We start from the raw sequence: 24,423 nt of genomic DNA on the forward strand, positions 1-24,423 counted from the left end.
GATCTCATTGAAACATATAAGATTGTTAAGGGCTTGGATACATTAGAGGCAGGAAACATGTTCCCGATGTTGGGGGAGTCTAGAACCAGGGCCACAGTTTAAGAATAAGGAGTAAGCCATTTAGAACGGAGACGAGGAAACACTTTCTCTCACAGAGAGTGTTGAGTCTGTGGAATTCTCTGCCTCAGAGGGCGGTGGAGGCAGGTTATCAGGATGCTTTCAAGAGAGAGCTAGATAGGGCTTAAAAATAGTGGAGTCGGGGGATTTTGGGAGAAGGCAGGAACGGGGTACTGATTGGGGATGATCAGCCATGATCACATTGAATGGCGGTGCTGGCTCGAAGGGCTAAATGGCCTACTCCTGCACCTATTGTCTATTGATTGAAGGATAAACATTGGCAGTGGGACCTTAAATCGTGCATGAATTTAGAAATTTTATGTGGAATATCTGTACGATGTATGTTTGCATCAAAGAGCCTGTTGATGCTGCCACAAACAAGATTTTCATTGCACCTGTCTCTCACCATACTTGTGCATATGGCAATAAAGTTGACTTTTGAGAACTCTTCTTGCTTATTTGTCACTCTTTGGGCCCTTCGCAGTCACCTGAGATAGGGGCCACAGTTTAGTGTCTCACTGGAAAGTGGCACATCCTCTTCTGCAGGATGTGCCATATGTGCCACAGACTCCCCCCCCAAAAAAAAACCCCTCGCTCAGGCAAAAATAGTGGGTAACTGATCCAACCTGATACCCGAGGAACAGGGCAGCAAAACGGCCTTAACTTGGACAGCTCTTCAAAGAGGCAGTACTGAGGCAGACGACTGATTAATCTCTTAATATAAACAACAAATGGTATTTAAATGGCACCTTCCAGAACAAATTCCCAATACTTTACGGCCTACAGTGTACACTGAACCACTCTAATAAAATTAGATGGATTGGATCTAGGTCCATTGATTATAAATGGGTGTGAAATGGGTGCATGGTCAGCTGAGCTGACAAATATAATTTTGGGCCCTGACCCAAAACGACCTAATCGTCCCCTCCACAGATGCTGCCTGACCCACTGAGTAACTCCATTTTGTGTTTTGATCAATTCCAGCATCTGCAGTTTTTTATATCTTCATGCTAAATGAGGAAATTAAATAAGGAAATATAAATGAAGATTAACCTATGAAGATAGGATGCTAATCTCAGCAGGCATTCCCTTGGGTTTAGAAAATGAAGAATGATATACTAGAGGTATTTTAAAAGATGAAGAGGTCTGAAGAAGGGTCTCGACCAGAAATGTCACCCATTCCTCCTTTCAAGAGATGCTGCCTGTCCTGCTGAGTTACTCCAGCAGTTGGTATTTAAGAGTTTTTATAGGCTAGGTACAGGAAAAAGTACTGGCGCTGAGAAGGTCCTCTTTACTTTGTTTTGGAGAGGACCAGAACAAGAGGGGTTTATCATAGTTGTATTAGTTTTAAATCAGGAAGCTAATTCCACAGAGCTCATGACATTGTTCCCCCAGAAAACCATAACGTTTCTGTTGCAAATTTTATTTTATAAACAATAAATTCAACTTTTAAAATTTAATATTAAGGTTATTTGGAACAAGGAGGTAAATAAAAATGGGACACTGGAAATGGGAGGCAGAACAGATTCAAAGCCTGAATGTTGTGCTAATATTCCTGATTTACGTCTCAACATGTCTATGAGATATTGTCAGGCTTGATTATTACAGTAATTTATTTAAGTAGACTATTTTCCAAGAAACAAGCTGTGCGATTTGAATTAATTAATTGAAAGGTAACCAATATCTTAACAAATTCTGTCTATTGTGGGGGATTGTTGCCAGCTTGAAGTTGCTACTCATGTGAGATCTCCTCAGCATTGAAGGGATCTATATTAAGCTCTGCATCAAGGTGGCAGCAAATATCATCAATGTCCCACAATATAAGACCATCAGAGGAGCTGAATTGCAGCAGGATTTGGCCCATCGAGTCTCCTATGTGATTCCATCATGACCGATCTATTTATCCCTCTCAACCCCATTCTCCAGCCTTCTCCCTGTAACCTTCAATGCCCTTATTAATGAAAAGCCTATCAATCTCTGTTTTAAAAATACCCAATGTCTTGGCCTTCACAGCTGTCTGTGGCAATTAATTCCACAGATTCACCACCCTCTGGTTAAAGGAATTCCTCCTCATCTCCGTCGTAAAGGTGCATCCCTTTATTCTGAGGCGGCGCCCTATGGTCCTAGACCCACACACTACTGGAAGCATCTTCTCCACATCCACTCTATCTAGGCCTTTCTTTATTCAGTATATTTCAATGAGACCACCCCCCCGCCCACCCATTTCTAAACTCCAATTCCAGCGAGTACAGGCCCAGAGCCTTCAAACATTTCTCATATGTTAACCCAATCATCACTGGGATCATTTTCGTAAACCTCCTCTGGACCCTCTCCAATGCCAGCACATCCTTCCTCAGATTTGGGGCCCAAAACTGCTCAAAAATTCCGTATGTGGCCTGATCAGAGCCTTCCTATTAATCATCAGGCCCTTGAACCACAGTGCACAAACCAAACCATAACCCTATCTTAGCACTGAACTACTATGGACTTTGTATAAGGTTGCACTACATGCTTTGGCTTGCACTGTTATGATAAATTATAACTGATAATTTATGGCATATTTATTTGTTGCGTTTAATGTTTCTGTAAAGCTATGGCAAGTTGGAATTTCATTGTTTCTGGTCCTTTTGCATAAGATAATACTCTTGGCTCGGCATTCAAGGAGTCAAGCACAACTTGTATCTACAAGGTAAATCCTGTTGAATACAATAGTCAGTGCTGGTGGTTATCTCAGGCCGGCAGGGTGGCACAGCGTTAGAGTTGCTGCCTTACAGCGCCAGAGATGCGGGTTCGGTCCAGACTATGGGCGTTGTCTGTACGGAGTTTGTATGTTCTTCCCGTGACCCTGTGGGTTTAATCCGAGATCTTCGAATTCCTCCCACACTCCAAAGACGTGCAGGTTAATTGGCTTGAGTTTGTATACTTGGCATAAGTATAAATTGTCCCTAGTATGTGTACAATAGTGTTAATGTTCAGGGATCGCTGGTCGGTGCAGACTCGGTGGGCCGAAGGGCGTGTTTCTGCGCAGTATCTCTAAACTAAACTAAACAAAACATTCTATTTTTAGGATGTGGGGAGAGGTACTTATTGTGATAACAAGTTTTTACAGGTGGAAGGAATGGTGTTGGAGGGGGACTAGTGGTCCCCAATTAAAAAATAAATAGTGGATAATAATAATAAAAAAGAATGGCCCTTAACCCATTCTCAGGAGGGGTGGGGATGCATGTTGGGGTGGAATTGTAGAGGGATTTGGTATGTAGCAGTCTCAGGCTACCCTTCCTTCTTTATTTTTATCCCACAAAATTAGATTTAGAAGATCCAGATTCCCAAAAGAGCAATGTGATCGTTGATTTGAATTTTTGGTCAAAGAATCAACCAGCACTCCACACTAGCCTCTGCAGACGCACCACATGGTGGTGAGGCAGAGAGGAAAATTGTGATGACTTGCTGCCCTACCTTATCTGGCTTGCTCTATTTAAATATGGAAGTACTTTGATCTGTTGTAAGAGCAAGGAGAAGATATGGTATTGGCTGATGCTTACAAGCTGTGCTGCATGCTGTGCTGTTTGGCTGAACAGTGGTCGGTGCAGGTGGTTATACCAGGGGTAGGAATATGGACTCTGGGTCTCTAACCCCTCTTGAATTATAAATATTGCAAATGAGTATAAAGCCTGCCTCGAGAGCAAGGGGGTAATAAATTACATTAAACAGAGAACTTGATCTTTTTTCAACAGTGAAGGTCAGCATCTTCAAAACAGATTATGGATCAGTACAGGGGGTGTCAACTTCAGCAAGCTGTTGCTGTCTTTTCTGATACCTATCAAATGGTTACTCACTGCAAATAGTTGGTCACTTAAATGTTTTGTTGGATTAATTGGTTAGAAGGTTTCTGATGTTTTTCTTCAGGATCAATATTATTATTTATAAAAATCTATAGAAAGGCTTTTTAATCTTCGTCTTGTCCATATAGGGAAAAAGCTTGCTATCTTTTTGCATCAGATTTATTTGCATAGCTGCACTATGAACAATATTCCCTACCATGCTGCCATCTGACGGCTTATGTCTTGTATTATTATCTGTGAAACTTGACACTATCTTTCCACCCGAACTTACAACCCCAGATATGTGCATTTTGAACATTCGGTCATTAATATTATTTTTAATTCTTTATACATCAATTAAATAGCCAAAGTGATGGATTTGTTTATAAAGTACGAGGGATGAAACACAATGGAGTGCTGAAAGCTCTTCGCCCTGGCAGCAAAAGCGGATGCTACTTGAGCAAAAGGGGAACACGTTTTCACACAGCAAGGTGTCACAAGTAGCAATGAGATAAACCGTCAGCTAATCTGTTTTTGATGGTGTCGCTTCATGGATAAATGTTGGACTGGACTCCAGAGACATGAAAATCAAAGAACTGCAGATACTAGAAATCTGAAATAACAATTAAAAATACTGGAAACACTCAGCAAGTCAGACAACATCTGTGGAGAAAGAAACTGTTTATGTTTCAGGTGGAAGCACCTTCCTCAAAACTGGGATAGAGTGAAAACCAGTTGGTTTTATGACTATTTTAAGGCTTTTAGTTAATTTATATATTTTTTTAATTAAATATTTTGACTGTCGTTAAGAGTTTAGCTATTACATTTTCAATACTTTTATAAATTAGTTTTTGGAAGATTTTGTCAGGATGTGACGTAGCCAGCAATTACAGTTCTTTGGCAGCTGTTTTGTGTGTGGGGTTTGTTCTGACCCCACGCCCCCAACATCACATGATGGTATTTATGTCTGCAAGAAGCCATCTCTGTGCAGAGACACAGGATCAAGGACTGGGCTGGCTAAGTGAAAACCTTTCCCACCAAAATGTGAGCACAGGCCACTGAGGTGCTGGTGAAGTAGTAACATTGGGAATGCTAAACTCTTAAGAGGCAAACCAATAAAACACTAATGAACCTAATGGCAAATAAAGTTCAGTTAATTGTCAAGGCAAATCCAGGAAAAAAGTCCTCACCAAGAGACTTCATGGAGTCACCTCCAGATGCAAGTCTAATACCTTAACTGATACACTACTAAACTCTCACTCTTAATGAGTATGTGATTTACTGTATATACTATGTTAAAGTAAAGTCAAGTTTATTATCATATGCACAAGTATAGTGAGGTACAGGTGCCATAAAAATCTTGCTTGCAGCAGGATCACTGAGACTCAGACAACACATAACAACACAAATTATACAGAAATTACACATAAATTCTACGGCAGTGAAACAAATAAGATTTTTTTTAAAGCACATCAGTGCATAAATACACAACTGGAAAATAATATACATTTGAAAAATATATTTAGCATATCAGGATACATTCTGCACTAACTCTTAATGTTATGCTTTTAAATTTAGTCTATTAATGTAACCGTGGTGCTATCATACCTCTCGTCCTATTCAGATTAGGGTATCCTAAATTTAGCTATGTTGGGATAGCTTCGTCACCGCGGTTATTGATCCTGATGCCCTTATAACATCCATATGCTAACATTCGTTGCGTACCTTGGGTAGGCAAAGAATTTCACCGTGACTTGTCACGTGACAATATTCAATTCAATATAGTTTTAGAGAACAGAAAAGACAAATGTGCATCCATGTTGACGTGTGCATTAGGAGACTAAGCTCTGAATAACAATGGAACCAATTGTTTCATATTGGCTTTATATTCTTCTGTATTTTCATGTTTTTGTGCATTATTTATTGTTCAAGATAAATTAAGATCTATCCTAGATCTTTTGAGAGGACCCCTGGATTCTTACACCGAAATCTGAGGATAATCCAGACACATTGGCAATTTTAATGCTTTTACCCATATAAATCAAACATATGGTGGGGCCTATAAACACTCCAAGCAACACGGTGTTAGGTTTGCATTATAATCTACAGCTCCTACACCCATTCCTTAATGCCTGTGATTCACATTTTTTCTAAAACTGTATACATGAACAGCTCTTGCTCTTGAAGTAGACGTCTTAGTGTTGTTGTTGGAAAATTTTGAATTATTAAACCTCCTGGTTCTGATACGCTGGGGCATGCTGAATACACAAAGCATTAGGCCCCACACCTTCCATAAAAACCTCAGTCAATAAGCCCTTAAGGGAAAAGCCTTTAATTTCCAGCTGCATGCAGAGAAGTCTGTATTCCCAGTCAGAATGATTGGGTAATTACCCTCTTGGTTCTACCTGAAAGCACTGGCTTGGGTTAATTTGTTACCATCCTCTGTTCATTTCACCTTCCTGGACAAATCATCCTGCTTTTGTCAGGCGACTTTGCTGTAGTTTAGACCATGAGATCAATTTACTCACATCTGTAGAGACCCTTTGTAAATAGACTGTTTAACCTTGCTGCTGTTTACATGGGTCATATTTGATGAGAAAATAGACATTGTTTGCAGAAGTCAAGCTGTTGTGTGTTGGTTTAGATGTTTGTAGCTTAAAACAGATGAATCTCATCTACTTGCATAAAAACGTAAACCAATCTTTGCTTCATTAGAAGACCCAGTGGATGGGAAAGACACCATGTAAACTTGAAGGCAGTGCAAAGGAGATCCCCCCAGGCTAATTCTTGGGATTAGAAACAGAAAAAAATAGGTGCGGGAGTAGACCATTCGGCCCTTCGAGCCAGCACCGATCATCCAAAATCAGCACCACGTTCCTGCTTTTTCCCCATATCCCTTGATTCCGTTAGCCCTAAGAGCTAAATCTAACTCTCTCTTGATTCCTTCTCCCCAGAGATGCTGTTTGTCCCACTGTTTAACTCCAGCATTTTGTGTTTATCTTCGGTTTAAACCAGCAGTTCCGACCTACAACAATAGGCTTGTAAACATTGTACTGCAGGCCCGACCCGGATGAGAACCCACTCCCTGGGCATCACTCGAAGCGGCCGCCGCCCTCGCGTCCCATGCGTGCCCAGGGAACACGCGACCCAAGGCCCAGGCCTGAGGCCTAACCCTGGGGCCCAGCCCCACATCTTCGACTCACCAACTTTGATCTTGTTGGGGTCGAATTTGGGAGGCATGCCGACAAGTTAGAGCTAGAGCGGGTACAGTGTCGGATGAGCCCGGCTTCGGGACGACCGAGGGAGAGTTGCACCGTCGCAGCTGGCAACCGGGCTTAATGGGTGTCCTATCAAGAGAGGTTGAACAATTTTGGTCTCAATACCTTGAAGTTTAGAATAATAATAAACATAAAATATGCAAAGAAAGCTTGACAGGATAGACATTGGGGCCAGTGCAAGAGTGATGAACAAGGGACAAGATATGACGCTGGTCATTTAAAACAGAGGTGTGTAGAGATTTCATCTCTCAGAATTTAGTTTAGTTTATTATTGTCACGTGGGCCGAAGTGCAGTGGAAAGCTTTTTGGTGCTTGCTATCCTAGAATAAGATTGGCGGAATTGTTGAGAATGTGGGTTAGTTTTAGGCTGCATAGAGATATCAATGTGTTGGTGAAAAAGGAATTCAGTTTAATCAAATGTAAGGTGATGTATTTTAGGAGTACTAATGAGGCTTATTGTCACGTGCACTGAGGTACAATGAAAAACCTTTGTTGCATGCTAACCAGTCAGCGGAAAGACAATACATGATTACTTGAATTTGTGAATTTCTGAATACTTGAATTTGCAAAGTACAGAGGGCTATGGACCAAATGCTGGGCAATGGGCTTAATATGGATGGGTGTCAAATGGTTGGCGTGGACTTTGGGCCTAATAGCCTGTTTCCATGCTGTGCAACTCTATGACTACAAATTGAGGGCTACTGGGAACTGGCACAGAAGAGTTGAAACCTGCATAGATCAGCCATGACTGTATTTAATGGCAGTGCAGGTTTGAGGGGCCGTGGCTTAATCCTCCTCCCATTGTCCTTTCCTTTCTTGCAGGATTACCAAACTAATAACTTCCAAACAATAAAACAGTCTGAAGAAGGGTCTCGACCGGAAACGTCACCCATTCCTTCTCTTCAGAGATGCTGCCTGACCCGCTGAGCAATTTGTGTCTATTTTTGGTTTAAACCAGCATCAACAGTTCCTTCTGACACATGCTGTCTGATCCGCTGAGTTACTCCAGCTTTTTGTGTCTATCTTCAATAAAACAGTAAACTGGATTTACAGGAGGAGAATCTTGAAATGGCCAGAGCATTCATATACCACAACTTAGAAGCATACTGTACATCAAAATCTTAAGAAATCCAAAGGAATCAAAATAAAAAGGATGGATCATTTTGTAGTTCTTTAAACTTAGCCACTTGTTTAATGGTATTGCTGAGTTTAAAGATGTTCTTCCTCGACCAGAGAACCAACCTATACCCAGCCACTGACACCCTCCTCCGCCTAGCGGAGCTGGTCCTTACCCTCAATAACTTCACGTTTGACTCCTCCCATTTCCTCCAAATACAAGGCGAAGCTATAGGCACACGCATGGGCCCCAGCTACGCCTGCTTCTTTGTCGGGTACGTCGAACAATCCTTGTTCAATATGTACCAGGGCCCCAACCCCGACCTCTACCTCCACTACATCGACGACTGCTTTGGTGCCACCTCCTGCACCCACACACAACTGACTGACTTCATCCACTTCACCACCAACTTCCATCCGGCATTCAAATACACCTGGACTATTTCCGACACTTCCCTACCATTCTTTGACCTCACTACCTCCATCGCAGGTGATAGACTTCTGACCGACATCCACTATAAACCCACTGACTCCCATGGCTATCTGGACTACACTTCTTCCCACCCTTCTTCCTGTAAGGACTCCATTCCCTACTCCTAATTCTTCCGTCTTCGCCGCATCTGCTCCCAGGATGAGGCGTTCCACACCAGGGCATCTGAAATGTCCTCATTCTTCAGGGAACGGGGGTTCCCCTCCTCCACCATAGATGAGGCTCGCACCAGGGTCTCTTCCATACCCCGCAACACTGCTCTCTCTCCCCATCCCCGCACTCGCTACAAGGGGAGAGTCCCCCTAGTCCTCACCTTTCACCCCACCAGCTGTCACATACAACAAGTAATCCTCCGTCAGTTTCGCCACCTCCAACGTGACCCCACCACTCGCCACATCTTCCCATCTCCCCCCATGTCTGCCTTCCGCAAAGACCGCTCCCTCCGCAACTCCCTTGTCAATTCTTCCCTTCCCTCCCGTACCACCCCCTCCCCGGGCACTTTCCGTTGCAACCGCAAGAAATGCAACACCTGTCCCTTTACCTCCCCCCTCGACTTCATTCAAGGACCCAAGCAGTCGTTCCAGGTACGACAGAGGTTCACCTGTATCTCCTCCAATCTCATCTACTGCATCCGCTGCTCTAGATGTCAGCTGATCTACATCGGTGAGACTAAGCGGAGGTTGGGCGATCGTTTCGCCGAACACCTCCGCTCGGTCCGCAAGAACCTACCTGACCTCCCGGTGGCTCAGCACTTCAACTCCCCCTCCCATTCCCCATCCGACCTCTCTGTCCTGGGTCTCCTCCATGGCCAGAGTGAGCAACACCGGAAATTGGAGGAACAGCACCTCATATTCTGCTTGGGGAGTCTGCATCCTGCGGGCATGAACATTGAATTCTCCCAATTTTGTTAGCCCTTGCTGTCTCCTCCCCTTCCTCAGCCCTCGGGCTGTCTCCTCCCATCCCTCAGCCCTCGGGCTCCTCCTCCTCCTTTTTCCTTCCTTCTCCCCGCCACCCCCTATCAGTCTGAAGAAGGGTTTTGGCCCGAAACGTTGCCTATTTCCTTCGCTCCATAGATGCTGCTGCACCCGCTGAGTTTCTCCAGCATTTTTGTGTACCTTCGATTTTCCAGCATCTGCAGTTCCTTCTTGAATACTGTAGCAACATTTTGTTTTGGTGCTAAGTCTATGAAATACACATGGAAGAGGCTGGCTTTTGCCACCTTTAATGAGGAACTCCTGTCGCTGTAATACTTTCCAATTTGTGATGCAACCTCTGAGAGTTTTGTCCATATTGCTCCCAGGAGGATTAATTAGTAAATTCCAGCACATGACCCGTTAAAGGCTAATTCGAAGCTGTAATATAATATTTCAGAATCTAAAAGCTGACCTGTTGTGTGCTGTTGGTTGAGCACTGATGGCAAGGCATTTCCGATCTGGTGAAAGTGCGAATCCCAGTGGGGCCAGATTGTGTTCTCTTCCTCTGCATGTCTTCTAGCTTCTACTGACCACTGACTTGCATCCATGTCTCATGCTGGGTCCCTGTAAGCAACAGATTCTGCCATCTACTGTTGCCCTGACAGCCCCCCAGCCTCTGAAATATGGTGAAGGTTATTTAAAATATAAGTTGCCCATGTTTTTAAACTTGTGGAATACTAACTTTAGAGAATGATCTGGGACTTGGAGGAGAGAGGTAGTGAGTGGTGTTAGTTGGACATTCTTCTCCCACCCATCAGCTCCAAATGTAATTGACCCGATAATAATGCATTGAAGGCAGCAAGAGATCTGGAATCTCTCTTACCGTTGAAGTGTAAGCCAAAGGAGCAAAACAGAGGATCGATGGAGGAGGAAATAATGGAAATTTGATCAAATCAATTGCTAAAAGAGAAATTTTTAAAAAGTAGTGTACTTCGAGAGACGGAAAAAATATATTTAAGTAAGAAGTGATTTAAAGTTGTAAAATGTAACAACTCTCCAGAACAATTTACAGCTGACTCACTGTTCCTTTTCTGGGTCCCCAAGATTAAGTGGCATTACACCAGTATTGATCACAGCATTAATATGGTCCTCGTGCATGAAAGTGCAGCCAAACATTTGACTAGATTTCAAGAGTGTTTGAAAGGCCAATTAGCCAGTCATCTTCATTCTGATTCAGAATAATGGTTTGATACAATATACAATTTTATAACCATATGAACCTCATATAACAATTTGGTTCAGCACGGAAACAGGCCATCTCGGCCCAAAAAGTCCATGCCGAACAAATCTTTTTTTTTTTTTCTCCTTAGTCCCACCTGCCTGCACTCATACCATAACCCCCGGCCATTCCCTTAAGTCTCATCCATATGCCTATCCAATTTATTTTTAAATGATACCAATGAACCTGCCTCCACCACTTCCACTGGAAGCTCATTCCACACCGCTACCACTCTCTGAGTAAAGAAGTTCCCCCTCATATTACCCCCATACCCACTTATGTCCCTTAAGTTCTGAAGTCATGTTAGCGATCACCTTTGAATCTTCCCTATTCTCAAAGGAAAAAGCTTGTCCACATCAACTCTGTCTATCCCTCTCATCATTTTAAAGACCTCTATCAGGTCCCCCCTTAACCTTCTGCGCTCCAGAGAATAAAGACCTAACTTATTCAACCTATCTCTGTAACTTAGATGTTGAAACCCAGGCAACATTCTAGTAAATCTCCTCTGTACTCTCTCTATTTTGTTGACATCTTTCCTATAATTGGGCGACCAAAATTGTACACCATACTCCAGATTTGGTCTCACCAATGCCTTGTACAATTTTAACATTACATCCCAGCTTCTATACTAAATTATACAATTTATTTGTTGTCATTTGAACCTCATTGAGGTTCAAACAAAATTTGGTTCTGCAGTCATACAATCAAGAAAAAGAACCAAGACACAACACAATTTACATAAACGTGAAGGCAAAGTTTTATCTCTCCCCTGCACTCCTCATTCTCCTCCCGATGTCAGAGCCAAAGCCCCCGGCGGGCGATGGTAAGTAAATCCCGCGGCCATTAAAGCTTGCAGTGTATGCCAGTGTACCACAGACCACCAAACTCATCTCACATAAAACACTGCCATGAGGAACTAAGAAATATCATTACTCTAATCCTATGGCCCCCGGCAAATTCTGATTTATGTGTCCACCTGTCCTGTGTGGGTGAGCCCTCCATACCCACTGGACCCTCTGTATGAGTGACCAAAAGGTCCCAACGCCATGGGTTAGCGATCACCTTCATAAAGAATAAAGATTAATTCCAACATAGGATCAGGGCCCTGACAGCCAGCTATGCTTTGCCTGCAAACAGAATTGTCAGTCATATTTTTTTGAATATCACTGAGTTCTTCTGACTTTCAATAACATTAAAAAAAAATCAAAAACAAGTTAAATGTAATCATACTGTTAAAAACATAGAAGTATTAACTATTTAAAAAAAAGAACACTAAAGACCACTTAAAAACTATAAAATGCGTTTATTAATTAATTCTTTGTGTCAATGCCTTGTTTTTTGTAGTCTTGCTTTGAGAAATGTTGTGTTTTTTATGCATAATTTATGTTTTGTGCGTTTTCTGAGTCTGCCTGTGATGCCGCTACAAGCAGGATTTTCAATTGTACCTGTACTTCACCGTACTTGCGTATATGACAATAAGTTTGGTTTGACGATTTAATTCCAAATATGTATATGACGTGAAATGTGTTTCTGTCAAATTATAAAACCACTCATGACAAGAACTACCTGCTTCCTCATGCACAACATTGCCCTAGTCCAGTGCTGTCTCAGCTTATTTCCAACATTAGTGCAAAACACAAACTGTTGGAGAAACCAGGCAGGACTGGTGGACCCATGGATCAGCCAACATCTGTGGAGGAAATGGGCAGACGATGTTTGAGGTCCAGACCCATAACCCCAGATGTTGCCTGACCCACTGAGTTTCTCCAGCACTATATGTTGTGCTCAAGATTCCAACAGCTTCAGTTCCTTGTGGCTCTGTCATTAGTACATTTGACACCTAAGGATGAGTTTTATAACAGTCTCCAGGTGGACTCCTATATTTGTCCTTCCATGAGCTGGAGCTCAACCAAAACACAGCCTGCTGTGCTAATTTCCTCTTCTTCCATCACCTATACTTACTGATCTTCTCCGGTTTCCAATACAACAATGGGCAGATTTTTTAAATTCTCATCCTTTGCAATCTTTTTGTGGTCCCTCTGTAACCTTTGACAGCTCTCCTGTCTTCTGAGATATCTGCGTTCTTCCATTTCTGGGTCCGTGCACTACCCTGAATTTTATTGCTGCACCACTGGGGTAGTGGTTTGGGCTTGTTCTCTGAGCAAGACTTGAACCTTCAGCTTCTAATACAGAGCAACACTACACTGCATTACACAGCTTGAAGGAAATAATTGCACCAAAAGTGTAGCCAGGTAACAGGTCCAAAAATAACACTAATACAGAGGAGTCCAGAGTCATAGTCTCTCTAGTATGAGTTTTTAGTTTTTAAATTGTTTATTTGTATTAATTATAAATTGTTCACATTAAAATTGTACATACTTCACACCAAACATAAGCAATGATATCCGAGTTTCTAGTGGATGAAACAGGCTTGGATTCCTTCAATAGTCAATGTTAATACCATTGTACTGAACGTTGCGTTGTAACTTCTTCTTGTATAGGGTAGTGAATCACAGGAACTCCCCAGCCTGGAGAGGTGTGAAGGCTAGATCATTGGAGGTAGATACACTTTTGAAAGATCAAAATCCACAGATGTTGCCTGGCAACTGCAGGCTGGGGGAAACTGGCAGTGTGGAGGAGATGAGACCTGGGGCAAGATAGGCATGATCATGTTGAATGGTGGGGTGGGGTAGGTGGTGTACTCACGTTCTTCTTGTTGTCTTACCTGTCAACATTTACCCCCATTTCCAGGGACACTACACTTCACCACCCTTCTTTCTAATATACAGAAATGGAAATACTCCCTTTCCTCCCAGGCCAAACAATTCACCTTCAAAATGAAGAACAACAAAGTGGTCAGCCTATTTCTGACCGACCAGTAAATTCCACATTGTCCCCGATGAGTGGTGGGTTCACCCCAGCACTCTACACAGCACATCAAGCTCATTGCAACAGAGTCTTTCAACCCAATACACTCTCAATTAATACAGACATAAAGAATGAAGAGTTTGGGACCATCATCATCACCACATAGTCACATGCCTGATGCCTCTGACTTCTGATACAGTGCTGGGAGCAGCATTACAAGGACACAAGAGCTTCAAGGTAAAAGCCCAGCACCAAAGTGTCAAGATCACTAAGGATATGCAATAAATACATAGGTTGACGATGCAATGCGTGATGTACCACCCAACATCAGCCTTGAATGAAATCATTTGTGACAAAAGCTTCTGGTTCACGGCTACAATATTATTACATTTGTTTTTATTAACTTGAATTTCAAGGTTTGATATTTTGCAACTGCATTCTGCACACATATTTATAATTTACCAAAGGCAGGAATGTGACGAGACTTAACCTGTGCTTACACTTAAACTTTCCACCAGCTGCGCCATTGAACGGAAAGAAAACAAGGACAGGTTTGAGCACTGATTTGCTTTGAAGCCAGGGAAAGTTTTGAATGAGCATAGTTTATCCCCAGCTGCATATTTAGATCTTTACCATTTTTAAAATTATATTTTGCAACCAAAATGTTACAGCACAGAAACAGGCGCTTTGGCCCAACCATTCCACGGCGGTGTTTAATGCACGGCATGAACCACCGTGCAGTCTTCTTCATCTCCCTCCTTCCATGAAGCCTTCCTTCCCCTCCCCAGCTTCCCTTCAAAATATATCTCCATTTTTTATGTAACTCCTCCACATTCTATTCTCGCTCTATAAAGGGGATCATCCAGAAATATATCCAGGGGCTATTAATGGCAATACTGTATTTATGGGCCTTAGTTTTGAATTCCCTTGATCCTCCTTAGATAATTAAGTATATATTGGCCCTATAGATCCCACTCTATGGAAATTCCCATCTAAATCACTGTGCCTCTCTGTTGCTGAGACTAAGGCCTCCTTAAAATACATTGGTAGTGCATGTCGGCACAAAGGATGTCGGAAAGAAGGGGATGAATATTCTGCAGCGTGACTTTAGAGAGCTCGAAAAAATGCTGAAAAGCAGGATCTCCAGGGTTGTTACCTCCGGTTTGCTTCCAGTTCCTCGTGCTGGTGAGAACAGAAACAGGGAGATACGGGACATAGATACATAGAAAATAGGTGCAGGAGTAGGCCATTCGGCCCTTCGAGCCTGCACCGCCGTTCAATATGATCATGGCTGATCATCCAACTCAGTATCCCGTACCTGCCTTCTCTCCATACCCCCTGATCCCTTTAGCCAAATATAGCCAATGAACTGGCCTCAACTACCCTCTGCGGCAGAGAGTTTCAGAGATTCACTACTCTCTGCAATGTGTGGCTGAGGAACTGGTGCAGGGGGCAGGGATTTAGATTCTTAGATCACTGGGATCTGTTTTGGAGTAAGGGGGAACTGTACAAAAGGGACGGATTGCATCTTAACGGTTGGGGGACCAGCATTCTGGCAGGCAGGTTTGCCACTGCTACACGGGTGGTTTTAAACTGAATAAGGGAGGTGGGGTGTCAAATGGGATAGTCGAGGACGGAGTTAAAGGGAAAGAGAGTAAAAGGATGGTTAATTACCCCAGAATTAACGGGAAAGGAAGCTCACAAAGGGATAGGAGAGTATGGCCAAGTGTAATAGGGATCGATGTGAAAGGTGAGATTTGTAAGGAATTAAAAGTATTGGATATGAATGCACGAAGTATAAGAAGTAAAGTAGATGAGCTTGAGGCTCAGTTAGAGGTTGGCAGATATGACATTGTGGGGATTACTGAGACGTGGCTGCAGAAGGATCGGGCCTGGGAACTTAATATTAAGGGTTATACATCCTATAGAAAGGACAGGCAGGTGGGCAGAGGAGGGGGGGGGTGGCTCTGCTGGTGAGGGATGGAATTCAGTCCCTTGCGAGGGAAGACATAGGGACTGACGAGGTAGAGTCACTGTGGATTGAGTTGAGGAATTGTAAAGGCAATAAGACACTAATTGGTGTTATCTACAGACCCCCAAATAGTAGCCCGGATGTAGGGTGTAAGTTGCAGCAGGAGTTAAAACTGGCATGTAACAAAGGTAATGCCACTGTGGTGATGGGGGATTTCAATATGCAGGTGGACTGGGAAAATCAGGTTGGTTCAGGACCCCAAGAAATAGAGTTTGTAGAATGCCTCCGAGATGGATTCTTAGAGCAGCTTATAATGGAGCCGACCAGAGAAAAGGCAATTCTGGATTTAGTGTTGTCCAATGAACCAGATATGATAAGAGAATTTGAGGTAAAGGAACCGCTTGGAGGTAGTGATCATAATATGATTAGTTTTAATCTGCAATTTGAGAAGGAGAAGGTTAAATCGGAAGTGGCAGTGATGCAGTTGAACAAAGGGGACTATGAAGGCATGAGAGGGGAGCTGGCCAAGGTAGACTGGAAAGGGATCCTAGCAGGAATGACGGTGGAACAGCAATGGCAGGAATTTCTGGGCATAATCCAGAAGACGCAGGATCATTTCATTCCAAAAAGGAAGAAAGATTCCAAGGGGAGTAGGAGGCAACCGTGGCTGACAAGAGAAGTTAGGGATAGAATAAAACTAAAAGAAAAGATGTATAACACAGCAAAGAGTAGCCGGAAGCCAGAGGATTGGGAAACTTTCATAGGACAACAGAAGGAAACAAAACGGGCAATACGGGCTGAAAAGTGAAGTACGAAGGGAAGCTGGCCAGGAATATAAAGAAGGACAGTAAAAGCTTCTTTAGATATGTTAAGGGAAAAAGAGTAGCAAAGTCAAATGTGGGTCCCTTGAAGGCAGACACGGGTGAAATTATTATGGGCAACAAGGAAATGGCAGAAGAGTTGAATAGGTACTTCGGATCTGTCTTCACTAAGGAAGACACAAACAATCTCCCAGATGTACTGGAGGACAGAGGATCTAAGGGGGTAGAAGAACTGAAATAAATGTTCATTAGGCGAGAAATAGTATTAGGTAGGCTAATGGGACTGAAGGAGGATAAATCCCCTGGGCCTGATGGTCTGTATCCCAGGGTCCTCAGGGAGGTGGCTCTAGAAATAGTGAATGCATTGGTGATCATTTTCCAATGTTCAATAGATTCGGGATCAGTTCCTGTGGATTGGAGGATAGCTAATGTTATCCCACTTTTCAAGAAAGGAGCGAGAAAGAAAACGAGGAATTACAGACCAGTTAGCCTGACTTCAGTGGTGGGAAAGATGCTGGAGTCAATTATTAAAGAGGTAATAATGGGGCATTTGGATAGCAGTAAAAGGATTAGTCCAAGTCAACATGGATTTATGAAAGGAAAATCATGCTTGACTAATCTTCTGGAATTTTTTGAGGATGTGACAAGTAAAATGGATGAAGGGGTACCAGTGGATGTAGTGTATCTAGACTTTCAGAAAGCCTTTGATAAGGTCCCGCACGGGAGACTGATGACTAAAATTAGAGCACATGGTTTTGGGGGTAGGGTGTTAAAATGGATAGAAAATTGGTTGGCAGATCGGAAGCAAAGAGTAGGAGTGAACGGGTCCTTTTCAGAATGGCAGGCAGTGGCAAGTGGAGTGCCGCAAGGCTCGGTGTTGGGGCCGCAACTGTTTACCATATATATTAATGATTTGGAAGAGGGAATTAGGAGCAACACTAGCAAGTTTGCGGATGACACAAAGCTGGGTGGCAGTGTGAACTGTGAAGAGGATGTTAGGAGGTTGCAGGGTGCCCGGGACAAGTTGAGTGAGTGGGCAGATGCATGGCAGATGCAGTATAATATAGATAAAAGTGAGGTTATCCACTTTGGTAGCAAAAACAAGGGGGCAGGTTATTATCTCAATGGGGTTAGGTTAGGGGGAGGTACAGCGAGACCTGTGTGTCCTTGTACACCAGTCACTGAAAGTTGGCGTGCAGGTACAGCAGGCAGTGAAGAAAGTTAATGGAATGTTGGCCTTCATAACAAGAGGATTTTAGTGTAGGAGTAAAGAGGTTCTTCTGCAGTTGTATAGGGCTCTGGTGAGATCACATCTGGAGTAATGTGTACAGTTTTGGTCTCCTAATTTGAGGAAGGACATCCTTGTGATTGAGGCGGTGCAGCGTAGGTTCACGAGATTGATCCCTGGGATGGTGGGACTGTCATATGAGGAAAGATTGAAAAGACTATGCTTGTATTCACTGGAGTTTAGAAGGATGAGGGGGATCTTATAGAAAGATATAAAATTATAAAAGGACTGGACAAGCTAGATGCAGGAAAAATGTTCTCAATGTTAGGCGAGTCCAGAACCTGGGGCCACAGTCTTAGAATAAAGGGGAGGTCATTTAAGACTGAGGTGAGAAAAAACTTTTTCACCCAGAGAGTTGTGAATTTATGGAATTCCCTGCCACAGAGAGCAGTGGAGGCCAAGTCATTGGATGGATTTAAGAGAGAGTTAGATAGAGCTCTAGGGGCTAGTGGAGTCAAGGGATATGGGGAGAAGGCAGGCACGAGTTATTGATAGGGGATGATCACAATGAATGGCGGTGCTGGCTCAAAGGGCCGAATGGCCTCCTCCTGCACCTATTTTCTATGTTTCTATCCCCTTTGATCAAGCCTTGAGCTATGGAGTTATCTCATTGAACACAAGGCAGCCCCTTCGGCCCACCACATCCACACCAACTGTTGCACCTTTCTATAGTAATCCCATTTGACTTCATCAGTTCAGCAAAGTCAATCTCTTGTAGGCAATCTCTCCCCTTCCATTGTCTTTTATACTGAAAGGCAGGATATAAATAAGATTTGTCACATTCTTTTTTTGCTTTCCAGGTGAGTGGACAGATAGTTATAACAATATAGCTCCAGATACTTTAAAGTTAGTTTTAATAACAGTAACATTTTCCAGTACTATAAGAGTTAAAGATCAGACACATTCCTATTTAGCATCTGTGTTGACTGCCCTTATCTAAGTGACACTTAACTAATAAAAGATAGTCCAGCTGTCAGCTACAGAATTTTATGGTGGCAAAGGTCAAATATTTGGGCTTTAACAGAAAAACTGTAGTTAAGGAAGTCTGCCATTATCTGTCTGGGTGGTAACAGGATAGACTTGCCTCTTTTAAAAAAGGAACAAACCAAAGTTTTCTGTAACTGCATTAATAGTATAAATTACCACGATATGGTAGCCAAGCATGAGTGCAGAAAAACTCAAGGAAAAGAGAAATTCCAAAGACAGGCACCTAGATTCTGCTGAGATCCAGACAGAGCTGACAATCTGACGTCAAGGTCATTAGTTTAGGGAGGTTTTGCACACAGTGGGGAGGGTTACTTTGCCACAGGGTAAATGCAGCCAACTTAAAATTTATTCTACACTTAAGGACAGGCCACGCAACATACTGCAGGCAATCATTTTATTTTATTGAGTCAAATTCTGTTCATTCCATGACCATAGCTTTGGTCTCAGTTGCTCTCCCTGAAATACCTGAAAATAACGTAACAGATTTTAACACTGTTGGGTTCTGCAGTGAACAAAAGATAAGCTTACAGCCATGGACAACATTATTACCACCAGACAGGCAAACAGGTTCTGTTCAGTTCAACACTAAAACATTTACAGTGACATACAGAGAGCAGTGGTTGGTCATTTGCAATTCTTAAAGGGTACACACCCAATATTCCACAAGACACTTGGATATTTACATGTATAGGAAAGGTTTAAAGAGATATGAGGCAAATGGTTCTAGCTTAGATGGGTCACCTGGGCAGGCATGAACAAGTTAGTCTGAAGGGCCTCTTTCTGTGTCGTAAGACTTGACTCTAAGTACTGATTTTAGCACCTTAACTTTGTATTTTTACACTCCTCGTGTCCCTTGTGAGCAGTGGGAAGATTTTGAAGTGTTACAAGAAGCAATTCGTAATGCAGGGTACTCAACCTTTATTATACTTTTGTCACTTACAAATGCTACCCGATGCTTGAAATGAAAATGAGAAATTTATACGATAGTGTGGAATGAGTGGAAATGATAGGATAGCTTATCAAAAGACAGACATAAGCATGAATGGCCAACTGACCTCTTTTAGCACCATTTGATTCCAGATGTATTAGAAGAAATAATTCAAAATAGGAAAGAGAAGTTCAGAAAGGGAGTTTTCGAGCCAAGTCTATTGAGCAATTGTTACTGCTGGAGAGTGGGAACTTTAAAACTGGGAAATTGTTTCACTGGGAGATAATACAGGGATGGTGGTTAGCTCGTACCATGTGAACTACGCACAGGGCAGTTGTGTTTTGAGTAAGCTGCAGTGGAAGACGGGTAGTCTGCTGAGAGAATACTGGATATGTTGAAAACAGCAGAGAACTGGTCATGCATCTCAATTTTTGTGGACTCTTGCTGCATCCAGTAGCTACAACATTTTCCTACATAACAAAGTACCTTTTATGTAAAAGTGAATTAATTGGTGCTGGGGTTGAGTTTCATGTTTGCAATCTATAGTGTCAGGGAGGCCTAAGGTTGCTGGGTAAGGCAAAGAGGAGCATTTCGACTATTTTTAAAAATGTAATCCTTTTAACATTTATTTTATAAAACATAAAAGCATAAGAAATATAAGCAGAATTAGGCCATAATCCCTGTCCCACCATTCAATAAGATCATGGTTAACACTTAATCTCTGTGCTGCCTTTCTGCTCTGATCCAATATCTCTTGCTACCCTTAAAACTGACAATATCTATCAATAACTGTTGTGAATACACTCAGTGACCAAGTCTCCACAGTGCTCCCGGGTTGGAAATCCCACAGGCTCGGCCCCTCGAGTGAAAATGTTTCTTTGTAAATGTCTAGCCCTTTTTTTCTGAGACTGAAATTCCTCATTCTAGGTATTCCAACCAAAAGAAACAATATCCTTACATTTACTCGGTCAAACCCCATAAGTATTTTTAATGTTTCATTAAGATCAGGCTGTTCCATAATGTTTTGCATATGTATTTCTGGTTGCGCATAGTCTTATTCCCCCGTGAATAAACTAACTGGTGACTTCAATTAAAGATGATTATCTAGGTCAAACACACAGGAAACATGATTGGGTTTAATACTAGATTACTGGAGGATCATCTTAGTTTAAAATAATAAGATTATATCCAGTGGGTGTTGAAGAAAAAGGGTACACAAAACTGAATGCATTTCTGGCATTCCCTCAACTTAAGATAACGCTAAAAATGATCCACCTCATGAATCCAAATTGGTTGAATTTGAATATTTATTGCCAGGTTATTTCAATAGTTGGGATAAGGATACTGAGGGACTGGGGAATGAGCAAAGATTTACAAGGACAATACCAGAATCAACGACAACACCCAGCATGCAATTAGAAAATATAAGATTATGGAGCGTCTTTTTCTGGTAAAAAAAAAAAAAATAGAGAAATAGTATAACTGAGATATTTAAGATTTTTGAGATTTCCATAGAGAAAATGCCGAGAGACAATATTAAAATGGGGGGAACCTTAAAAGAAGGGGCCGTGTGTATAAGGTAATCATTCATATAAATCTAAAAATAAATTCATTTATCCAGATCATGTTGAGAACAAGTTTCATCTTGAGCAGTTGAAGGAAAAAGCTGGGATAGGTTTATGGGAAGCTGCATGAATACACAAGAGAGAGAGAGAGAAGAGATGGTGACGGGGAAGAGATTAAAAAGGGTGGTTAGAGGTTTGTGTGAAACTGAAACACAAGCACGGACCAGATGGGATGAATGACCTATTTCTGTGCTGTTAGCTTTGTGTAATTACAAGACAATTAAAAGCTTGGACAAACATTCCTGAAACCGTATGCCACAATCAATGCTCCAATACTGCAATCTGATCTAAGAAATCCACTCACTATGACGAGTGAGACTTTGAACAATGACAATCTCGTATTACAGTTTTAGACAGCTGCACGGAAGCAACACACATGGGCATGGAAGTGTTTACTAGTGGTTCCTAGCTCCCACCAACAATGGATGCAAGGAAAATGTCAATCTAGTCTCCAATCCACTTGTTTGCTGGCAATGGATTATTTGTAAAAGTAGAGCAGCAGTCAGTAGATTATGAATAAATTCAAATCTGAGTTCTAAGATAAAAGTGGGAATGCAATGAGATCTTAACTGCTGCTGCAGGCATTTCAAAGAGGTGGTCAAAATCACCAAGAAAACCTGAACCAAGGGGCTAAATGGTAAAGGAACCTCAAGATCAATGAGACTTCTGCAACTATGATGGCCTCATTACTTCACTGTGGACTTTGGGGTTTTGCTAGTACTCTGGAGAATCTTCATCAAAAGGTTGGTGCAGTCATTTGTATGCTGCCGCAGCTCATTCTGTTGGAGGTGGAGGAAGAGAAGCAGTGGGGTTACAGAGAAGCAATAATTAATGAGCGTGCTTGCGGAAGGCTTGAGACATCAGAGGGTCAGCTCTTTTTACCAACAAATTTGAATTAACTATTTACAAAAAATACACACAAAAATACAAACATACCCACCACCATAATACAAAATAAACAAATATTCTTAAATATTGTATAACTATTTCCCCATCCTTATTGAGGATACCCTCCATCCCATGCAGTATCCACCATTCCCTGAAATCCCCCAGGGCGCCCGTGGACAGCGCATAGTCCCTTTCCAAAACCACTCGGGCGCGGGCGTAACCCTGAAAAATTGGCAGGCAGCCGGCTCGGGAAGAGCCCTCTTCTGCCTGGCGCTGTGACTCGCGCATAGCCAGCTTGGCCAGGCCCAGGAGCGACCCAACCAGGACATCTTCGGCCCTACCCTCTCCCCTATGCACAGGGTGTCCAAAGATGAGGATGGTGGGTGAGAAGTTCAGCCAGAGTGCAAGGAGCAGCCCCTTTAAATATTGGAACAGGGGCTTCATCCTCACACACTCCATAAACACGTGGAACACAGGCTCTTCCAGCCTGCAACAGTGGCAAGCGGTTGGCGAGTCTGTGAACCCCGAGAGAAACAGGTTGCAAAGGACTCCACGTTGCAGTACCCTCCACCCCAGGTTCATGATGTAGAGGGCGAGAATTCCTGTGTAGAGGGACCCTCACTGGTTCTGAAGAAGTCCACCAACTTCCTCTGAATGATCCCAGCAAAGGTGGCCGTTGGGACCAATGTGGTCAACCAGTACCAGAGCAGGGAGGCCACTAGTTGGTTAATGACCTGAATGAGCAGTGGTGCCAAATAATGAGCAGATTGTGCTAAACCTTTGCAGCCTCGTGGGTCCCGTTCCTCCACCCGTTCCAGCAAGCGTGGCTTCCACCCGCAAGCTTTGCATCTCTCGTTTCAGCAACCGGACCTTGAATGACTGTGGTTTCTGCTTCCTGCGTAACACTGTTCAACAAAGAGGCAGAGCTGGAGACGGAAGGCAGATTACAGATCTATGGGCAGCCTGTCACTTCTTGCAATGCTTGGATGCATTCATAAGTCCAGACCTTCCTGCCGCTCAGACATTAAAAGTTGTGCCTTCTACTCATTGTTTAAAAATCAGCTAATGTTATTCTAAAATGACATCACTAACTCAAGTACACAACGCCTACGCAGTCACAGACTCACATTCCACATGCCTTTTTCTGACCTTGCAAAACGTCTTTGATTCCATTTACTCAGAGTGATTATAGAGAATCCTTCTCAAACATGGCTGTCCTTAGAAATTCATTGCATTTCTATGCCTGCTGCTGGATAGCATGCAAGTTATGATCCTAACCAATTGACCCATCGACCCAGTTTTTAGGCAGACAGGAACATGTAGTAAGGAAATTTTCGCAATCTTCCTTACTGTATTTTTACACCTCGCCTACAACCAACTCCCTGTGGAATGCAGTTAATCTGCAGGACAAACAAGAAACTATTCCATTTTGTTTGTTGTCCAAAACTCAGGAATCAGTTTAAAGGAAGCAGATAATGTTTGAATACGTGTACTTGCAGAGAAATACTGAAACAGTACTCCCAGCATTTTTTGATGAAATACATCTAATGGATGAAATGCACTTTCCCCTTTAATCAGAAAACCTCTCATTGGGGGTTGAACTTTGCAATTTTCATATTTGGGTTTTGGCTATGACTGCTGCAAAAGAAGCGTTTTTGTTTACAGAGCAAGCTTTAGGCTTTGCATCAACTTTCAGTTTCCATATCAAAACAGAAAATAAATTGGTAATGCAAAATAATCCACTATTCTGGGTTCATCTCTCCATTGACGTTAATGTGCAATGATTTACATGTACACAAACAGATGCAATTGGTCAAACAGAATAAGAAAAACAACTTCAGATGCTGGAAATCTAAAATTTAAAAAAAATGCTAGAAATACTCAGCAGGTCAGCAGCATCCAGGGGAAGAGAAACGAGACGATGTGTCAGGTCAAAGACCATTCATCAGCTTTTCATTTAAATGAAGATGCGTAGGAAATGGATGTAATGTGGTCAAAGGTTTAAATGGTTGAGGGGTGGCCAATGATAAA

At 42.5% G+C, this 24,423-nt stretch overlaps 1 protein-coding gene across 1 annotated transcript in view; it reads right to left on the minus strand.

Moving 5' to 3' along the window:
• Positions 1–24,423, minus strand: part of mbnl2 (muscleblind-like splicing regulator 2) — a 145,710-nt gene that overhangs the window by 119,153 nt on the left and 2,134 nt on the right. The window lies entirely within an intron of this gene.

The sequence above is a fragment of the Leucoraja erinacea genome, chromosome 6 (genome assembly GCF_028641065.1).
Source record: "Leucoraja erinacea ecotype New England chromosome 6, Leri_hhj_1, whole genome shotgun sequence".
Lineage (NCBI taxonomy): Eukaryota > Metazoa > Chordata > Chondrichthyes > Rajiformes > Rajidae > Leucoraja > Leucoraja erinaceus.